Here is a 9195-nt window from a genome sequence, read left to right on the forward strand (position 1 = left end):
GTTAGTTATACATTTCTATGTAATAGGGCCGAGAAAATGATCAGATTTATCTGTCAGAATGTTTATCAAAATCTCTCATTAGCTTACAGCGTTACAAATTCAAAAGGACTCTACCGGCTGTAATGCTGTTTCTATTGCCCCGAGCTGCTGAAAGGCTGTGTTCAAATGATTATTTATTTTTGTCGTTTAGTTTCTGTCAGTTCACAGCCATGTCGAAAGGAGAATTGGTCCTTTCAGTGTTTACTTCAACATGTCTCGATTTGTGTCTCTTTCTCTGTGTATCCACCTGACCCTCTTCCACATTCTTCGACTCTCTGTCTGTCCATATCCCTTATTCCCCATCTCTGTTCTTCACAAAGCCTGACATTAGGAGACAGTTTGAGAGTGGAGCTGCTGAAAGGCTCTCTCCACCCTGGCTGGACTGTGTAGAACTGGGCTCACATTCTCCAATTAATGTGTCTGTCCCTTCGACCTGAGGTCAGGAGACATTTCTTCCTCAATATATTATCACACTTACAAATTCAAAATACAATACCTAATCCAACAGGAAAAAAACACAATTACACTACAGCTATAGGAGCACAATGGTGTATTCACTGTTGGTGTGAAATGAATTAACGGTGACAGCAGAGAATCAGGGGGGATCAGACCGTGTTGTTTGTGTCATTACCAGATCATTCCCCAGCAGGTCTGCAGTGTCTCCTGCCTCACCTCGTTATTTCCACCCAAACTGGGAAAGAAGCGTGGCTGGGGGTGGGCTGGAGTAACAGAGGAGCGGAAGCAGAAATGTTTGTGAAACAATTGAAATAAACTCCAGGTTCAATTAATAGTTAAAGAGAAATAAAAACTCACTCGTGGACTTAAACCATGAATCATCAGCCGGATCATCGACTCAAACAGCATGCTGAATTGTTTGATCGGAGATCATACACTTGCAACAAGTTGACACAGTCACACATCAATACAATCAACGATCACCGTTCAGATTTGAACGGAATAACCCCCATCTACTTCGCCGGTGCATTAACCAACTAAACCAACAGCACCAGGACATGAGCAGCTTCACTTACCGATATGTGCAGTCCGGTAACCACCTGGTCACTAAGTCCGAAATGTGTTTTCGGTATCACTCTTGCTCAGTGAGAATTGCAATCAACCTAAACTTTTGCCAAAACAGTTCACAGCCGAACATTCTTCACTGGAAATGGACAGAAATAAAACACAATCTCCTTTTGCATTGGCTTCAACATGATTCTTTCGATCCCTCTAAACTGACAGGGTAAAGAGGATGTGTTCAACCTCTTGGCGTCCCTTAATCATATTAACACACACTCTCAGGGAACCTCACACCAAGAGGAACAGGGTCATTGAGGTGAATTGGTCAGCTGTGGTGTTTGAGTCAGTGTAAACAGTGAAGGATGACCCGTGAACACCGACACTGACACCATCAGCTCCACCTCACATCCTGCCCCATGCCTCCCACTCATCTTTGCTGTTGTCATAAACCTGGTCCCTTTTTTTTCCAAACGTTGTTCCTTCTCTCAGGCATATTCTGTCCTTGATTATTTTTCAGATGGATAATAAAGCAGGCCAGGCTTACGATGAGACCGGTTTGGTACAGAGATGAAAAGGGTTTTGAGAAGCCTTTTATTTAGACATAAACAGATGAGACTTCAGGCCAAAGTGGTCATCTTTTAGAAGTCACGTAAAAACAATGACTGCAGATGCTGGAAACCAGGTTCTGGATCAGTGGTGCTGGAAGAGCACAGCAGTTCAGGCAGCATCCAAAGTGCAGAGAAATCGACATTTCGGGCAAAAGCCCTTCATCAGGAATAAAGGCAGTGAGCCTGAAGCGTGGGGAGATAAGCTAGAGGAGGGTGGGGGTGGGGAGAGAGTAGCATAGAGTGCAATGGGTGAGTGGGGGAGGGGATGAAGGTGATCGGTCAGGGAGGAGAGGGTGGAGTGGATAGGTGGAAAAGGAGCTAGGCAGGTAGGGCAAGTCCGGACAAGTCATGGGGACAGTGCTGAGCTGGAAGTTTGGAACTAGGGTGAGGTGGGGGAAGGGGAAATGAGGAAACTGTTGAAGTCCACATTGATGCCCTGGGGTTGAAGTGTTCCGAGGCGGAAGGTGAGGCGTTCTTCCTCCAGGCGTCTGGTGGTGAGGGAGCGGTGGCGAAGGGGGCCCAGGACCTCCATGTCCTCGGTAGAGTGGGAGGGGGAGGTGAAATGCTGGGCCACGGGGCGGTGTGGTTGATTGGTGGCCTGTGCAATGAAAGGAGAGTGGTCAGCTCCCTAGCTAAGCAGTTCAGTTCAGTCCAGAACTGGTTGGAAGTTTAACAGTGAGCTGTGTGGAAACTCCCTGTTCTGCGCTTCTCACCTCAACCTGGAAATATTTGATCTGTTTTTGTCCTCTGTTTTAAAGGGTGGTTGCTTATTGGGACTGTTGTGTGTATTCGGAACAGCACGCTTAGGTCAAGTTTGGATATACTGAGTTCTGTAGGGATTCCTAATTCTGTCGCTCGTGTTTCATGGTGTAATTTTGTGAATGATTTTATTCTCTGATTTAAACCTGGTAGTCAACTTCGCTAACTGAATCTGGGTAATTGTAACTGTACACTTACCGATACAAATTCCAAAGCTATGGGCTGGGCTGCCTGCTCACGAATGTTTTGAGCGGTCTGTCCTAGTCCATAACACGGTTCACCGTTATTTCACTTCCCTGCTCCACGTTTCACCTTAAACCCGGCCGTTTGCAGATGTCCGAATAGACCCTATCACTGTTAGAAACGCATTCCTGGGATATCGCTGTCACTCAGTGGGATAGGACTCACTGCCCATCCCTAATTACTCCAGAGATGCAGGGAATACCTTAATGTCCCGGACACTTGAATCCCTCGGCGCGTTTGTACAGCCATGATACCGCTGGGAAGGGAGGTCCAGGATTTAGACCCAGCGACACTGAAGGGACAGCGATACATTTCCAACTCAGAAAGGTGAGATGATTGGAGGGGGATTCCCGGTGGTCGGTTCCCCGTGTATCTGCTCCCAGTGTCCTTCGAGATCGATGCAAACAATCACTGGGCTGATTCTGGCAGAAACCACATGCGTTTTCAATGTGCAACGAGGAACGGATTCTCATTCAGGCAATTCACACCAAGACAAATAAATCTTCATTCCCTGACTGGGAATCGTATCCAAGACTGGGCGATACAAATTCGGACTCTTCAGCAGGGACTCCCTCCCGTGCTGCTGACTGTAACTTTTGTGACCTGACTTACACACAGTCTTTTTGTTTAGATTAGATTCTCTATCGTGTGGAAACAGGCCCTTCGGCCCAACAAGTCCACATTGCCCCTCCGAAGAGAAACCCACCCAAACCCATTCTCCTACCCTCTATTTACCACCTGACTATCGCACCTAACACTGTGGTCAATTTAGCACGGCCAATTCCACTGACCTGCTCATCTTTGGATTGTGGGAGGAAACCCTGTCCCTGTCCTTTGGGTTATAACCACCTTCAGCAGCAATGCTTCTCTCTGCAAGTTTCCGAACAGTTCATGTTAGCGCCCTCGGATTCATCGCGGAGGTGACCCTGGCAAGTTGTCAATATGTAGTGTAAACACGGACTTCGGTCAGAAACACCCAGACACACCATGTACCGATATTTATATCTTTCAAAAACTGAGGCAATTGAATTCAAACAAATGCAGAACGATGCTCTTCCCTCAGCTCCACAGACAGAGGAACTCGGGAAAGCAGCGGCGTGACATGGTTCTATAGGTATAGCTGAGTGATTGCACTTATAACCAGGCAATCCCGTTTCTTATTGCGGTGTGGAATCCTGCTGCCGGTGGCTGAAGGCAGAGCAAGAGGGAGTTTGTTTCGCATCTCTGTGTTTGGGATTCCAATCCCGGCGGGAAAACACTTCTTCCAGGCGCAACACCGAGGGCCGAAGGGCCTGTACTGTGCTGTATTTTTCTATGTTCTATGAAACCTGAGGGCCAACTTTTATACACAAAGACCGATAAGCATATAGAATTAGCTGCCAGTGGAAGTGGTTGAGGGAGAAACATTAACAATATTTAAAAGGTATTTGGACAAATACATGCACAGGAATTGTTCAGAAGGATAAAGGGCCAAGTGCAGGGAAATAAGATTATCGTGGAAGGATAATTTGGTTGGCATGGATCAGTTTGAGCCAAAGCCCTGTCTCTGTGATGTGCAACTCTCACACTCTCGGACACAAATCAGATACCAGAAATGTTGGAGAATGCAAATTTTACTGAGTGGGGGAACTGAGGCTGATCAATATTAGTGAAGAAATGTTGCTTTGATAATTGCGGGGATGGACGGTGGATCAACCCACAGGGCCTGATAATCTACATCCAAGCGTACTTCACAAAGTGGTTCCAGCAATAGATAATGCATTCACTGCCAGGATTGTCTACATTCCGATACAGTCCCTGCAGACTGGAGAGCAGCTGATATCACTCGAATATTAAAAAATGGAGACATTGTCTTTGTTTTCTCTATAATCCTGAAATTTCCTGCGGTAGTTCGGAGTTCAACTGAGCCTCTCTTCGGGCGGAGTGTGTCCCCATGATGCATCGTACAATAAACTGATTAATACTCAAGGTCTGCCTGCAGTGATTTTCTACAGCAGCGCGTGTGTTTAATTATGTAACTGCATATACATTTCTGTGTCTATTGCCATGTAAGCACATCATATTGCCACGAAACCACTTTGGGTGTCAGAGGTCACCGGCATGCTCTCGTCGTTGGAAGATGCTCACGTGTATTTCAGATAATGTGCTTTCATGCAATGCAGTTTTCCTGCTTGATGAAGAGATGGTATACTAGCCTTCATTGTGAGAGGTTGAGTCCAGGAGCAGGGATGTGTTGTCGCCTTGGTGAGGCCACACCTCCAATATTGTTTGCCGTTTTGGTCTCCTTTTCTGAGGAATGTATTATCTATCCTGTCTAGTCCTGTTAAGATTTTATAAGTCTCTATGAGATTCCTTCCTCATCCGTCTGAACTCGGGAGGAAACAATCCTAACGCAGTTAATCTCTCCTCATACGTCAGCCCCACCATCCCCTCAACCAGCCTGGTAACCCTTCACTGCACTCCCTCAAGAGCAAGACCATATTATTCTTCATCATTCTTGAAGCAGATCCTTTGCCTGACTGTAGAAAATCTCACCATGCAGAAAGTAAATTCACAAGTCACATGCATCCATTCCGCACTCATGCTCGGGCACACTTGTTTGATAATTTAGGGACTCTGCATTTGAGAGGACGCAGAATGTGCGAATTTGTAACGTCACCTCCAAACCTCAGCATAGCAACTGGGATAATCTCGTCCACATCCCAATTACACCCAACATGTCTTTCACTCCTCCCTCTTCATCTTCCAGGGCTGTATAATTCCTTGCAAGCACATCTGTGCCTCTCGGTTGTCCAGACTGAAATAAAGAGTATTGTTGTGACAAGATCTGCTGTTGGAATTGCTGAGGGAACTCAGCAGGAGCGGCAGTGCCTGAGGGAGGAAACGGAATTCTCATAAATTTCCGTAGAAATTCTGAAACGGCGTCTCTGATTCTCTCTCCACAGATGCGGCCAGACCGGATGATTTTTTGTTTTCCTGCAGTTTCTGCTTTTGCTTTTAGCTGAATGTCTATTCCATTGACCGGAATGATACACCCAGACACACCATGTACCGATATTTATATCTTTCAAAAACTGAGGCAATTGAATTCAAACAAATGCAGAACGATGCTCTTCCCTCAGCTCCACAGACAGAGGAACTCGGGAAAGCAGCGGCGTGACATGGTTCTATAGGTATAGCTGAGTGATTGCACTTATAAACAGGAAATCCCGTTTCTTATTGCGGTGTCGAATCCTGCTGCCGGTGGCTGAAGGCAGAGCAAGAGGGAGTTTGTTTCGCATCTCTGTGTTTGGGATTCCAATCCCGGCGGGAAAACACTTCTTCCAGGTCACAAGTGGCGTCAATCTCCAATGCACTCCCTGAACAGCTCGGATTCACCCGTGCACCCTGATGAAGGGCTTATGCCCGAAACGTCGAATTTCCTATTCCTTGGATGCTGCCTGACCTGCTGTGCTTTAACCAGCAACACATTTTCAGCTGTGATCTCCTGCATCTGCAGACCTCATTTTTCACCCGTGCATTGCCAGCTTTGTGTGAATTGGTGTATTTCCAGATTCCTGACTAGAGTTTTCTCGCTGAATTTGGTCAAGGCATTGACTGGAATAGACCATGATTCAATGTATGAAAGTACATTTCACTGGGGTAGAACCGAAACCCGCATAGTGACTGTGAATAAAACAGTGGAAACTCTCAGCACAGGAACAAGAGACACTGAAGCAGACACATGAGGACAAATATCTTTTCTCTGTCAGTGAAAGGCGCTGCTTCACAAAGGGGAGACTTCGAGGTGAAGCAGTGACGGTGATAATTTCTGCTGATTATTCACCCGATGAAGGCCGTTTCTGACCGAAGTCCGTGTTTACATTACATACTGACAACCTGTCAGCGCCAGCACAGCGATTGGGGCCAGTAGCGTAATGGATAACGCGTCTGACTTCGGATCAGGAGATTGTAGGTTCGAGTCCTACCTGGCTCGGGGCCGTGGTGCCCTTTATTGCGCATGCTTCCTGTTGCATTGCCATTTCTGACTTGCTTGGAGATGCTGGCATTGGATTCCTGCGTTTGGGAATTTAAAAGCTGCATTTCAGCCCGTTGCAGCTCATTCTCACACCGGTGTATGTCAGCTCCTGGTTTTACACTATGTGAGCAGCTGCTGGGATGAGAACCGCGTGTTCCATAGCCCTTAATTCCTTCTGACATCAAGAATTTATCAATCTCTGCCTTGAAGACATTTAGCGTCCCGGCCTCCACTGCACTCTGTGACAATGAATTCCACAGGCCCACCACTCTCTGGCTGAAGAAATGTCTCCGCATTTCTATTCTGAATTGACCCTCTCTAATTCTAATGCTGCGTCCACAGGTCCTAGTCTCAGGACTAGAAGGTGTCAGTCTCATGTTTGGATGGAAATCATATAAGGAAATGGAGTACTGGGCTAATGGTCGGATACTTGGTAGTGTGGATGAGCAGTGGGATCTTGGTGTCCATGTACACAGATCTCTGAAAATTGCCACCCAGGTAAATAGTGCTGTGAAGAGGCATATGGTGTACTGGCTTTTATTGGTAGAGGAATTGAGTTCCGGAGTCCTGAGGTCATGTTGCAGTTGTATAAGACTCTGGTGCAGCCGCATCTGGAGTATTGTGTGCAGTTTTGGTCGCCATACTATAGGAAAGATGTGAAGGTACTGGAACGGGTGCAGAAGAGGTTTACCAGGATGTTACCTGGTATGGTAGGAAGATCGTATTAGGAAAGATTGAGGCACTTGGGGGTGATTTCTTTGGAGAAAAGAAGGTTTAGGGGTGACTTGATAGAGGTGTGCAAGATGATTAGGGGTTTAGGTAGGGTTGACCATAAGAACCTTTTTCCACGTATGGAGTCAGATATTACGAGGGGGCATAGCTTTAAATTAATGGTGGTAACTATAGGACTGATGTTAGGAGTAGATTCTTTACTCAGCGAGTCATGAGTTCATGGAATGCCCTGCCAGTAGCAGTGGTGGACTCTCCCTCTTTATGGGCATTTAAACGGGCATTGGATAAGCATATGGAGGATAGTGGGCTAGTGTAGGTTAGGTGGGCTTGGATCGGCGCAACACCGAGGGCTGAAGGACCTGCACTGTGCTGTATTTTACTATGTTCTATGTTCTATGAAACCTGAGGGCCAACTTTTATACACTAAGACCGATAAGCATATAGAATGAGCTGCCAGCGGAAGTGGTTGAGGGAGAAACATTAACAATATTTAAAAGGTATTTGGACAAATACATGCACAGGAATTGTTCAGAAGGATAAAGGGCCAAGTGCAGGGAAATAAGATTATCGTGGAAGGATAATTTGGTTGGCATGGATCAGTTTGAGCTAAAGCCCTGTCTCTGTGATGTGCAACTCTCACACTCTCGGACACAAATCAGATACCAGAAATGTTGGAGAATGCAAATTTTACTGAGTTGGGGAACTGAGGCTGATCAATATTAGTGAAGAAATGTTGCTTTGATAATTGCGGGGATGGACGGTGGATCAACCCACAGGGCCTGATAGTCTACATCCAAGCGTACTTCACAAAGTGGTTCCAGCAATAGATAATGCATTCACTGCCAGGATTGTCTACATTCTGATACAGTCCCTGCAGACTGGAGAGCAGCTGATATCACTCGAATATTAAAAAATGGAGACATTGTCTTTGTTTTCTCTATAATCCTGAAATTTCCTGCGGTAGTACCGAGTTCTACTGAGACTCTCTTCGGGCGGAGTGTGTCCCCATGATGCATCGTACAATAAACTGATTAATACTCAAGGTCTGCCTGCAGTGATTTTCTACAGCAGCGCGGGTGTTTAATTATGTAACTGCACATACATTTCTGTGTCTATTGCCATGTAAGCACATCATATTGCCATGAAACCACTTTGGGTGTCAGAGGTCACCGGCATGCTCTCGTCGTTGGAAGATGCTCACGTGTATTTCAGATAATGTGCTTTCCATGCAATGCAGCTTTCCTGCTTGATGAAGAGATGGTATACTAGCCTTCATTGTGAGAGGTTGAGTCCAGGAGCAGGGATGTGTTGTCGCCTTGGTGAGGCCACACCTCCAATATTGTATGCCGTTTTGGTCTCCTTTTCTGAGGAATGTATTATCTATCCTGTCTAGACCTGTTAAGATTTTATAAGTCTCTATGAGATTCCTTCCTCATCCGTCTGAACTCGGGAGGAAACAATCCTAACGCAGTTAATCTCTCCTCATACGTCAGCCCCACCATCCCCTGAACCAGCCGGGTAACCCTTCACTGCACTCCCTCAAGAGCAAGACCATATTATTCTTCATCATTCTTGAAGCAGATCCTTTGCCTGACTGTAGAAAATCTCACCATGCAGAAAGTAAATTCACAAGTCACATGCATCCATTCCGCACTCATGCCCGGGCACACTTGTTTGATCATTTAGGGACTCTGCATTTGAGAGGACGCAGAATGTGCGAATTTGTAACGTCACCTCCAAATCTCAGCATAGCAACTGGGATACTCTCGTCCACATCTC

The 9195-nt window shown here is 46.2% G+C and overlaps 1 non-coding gene across 1 annotated transcript; it reads left to right on the forward strand.

Moving 5' to 3' along the window:
* Positions 1–6569: 6569 nt before the first annotated feature.
* trnar-ucg (transfer RNA arginine (anticodon UCG)) lies at positions 6570–6642 on the forward strand. The gene has a single exon. It is a non-coding gene; the product is annotated as a tRNA-Arg (tRNA).
* The last annotated feature ends 2553 nt before the right edge of the window (positions 6643–9195 follow it).

Source organism: Hemiscyllium ocellatum (genome assembly GCF_020745735.1).
Source record: "Hemiscyllium ocellatum isolate sHemOce1 chromosome Y unlocalized genomic scaffold, sHemOce1.pat.X.cur. SUPER_Y_unloc_2, whole genome shotgun sequence".
NCBI classification, from domain to species: Eukaryota; Metazoa; Chordata; class Chondrichthyes; order Orectolobiformes; family Hemiscylliidae; genus Hemiscyllium; species Hemiscyllium ocellatum.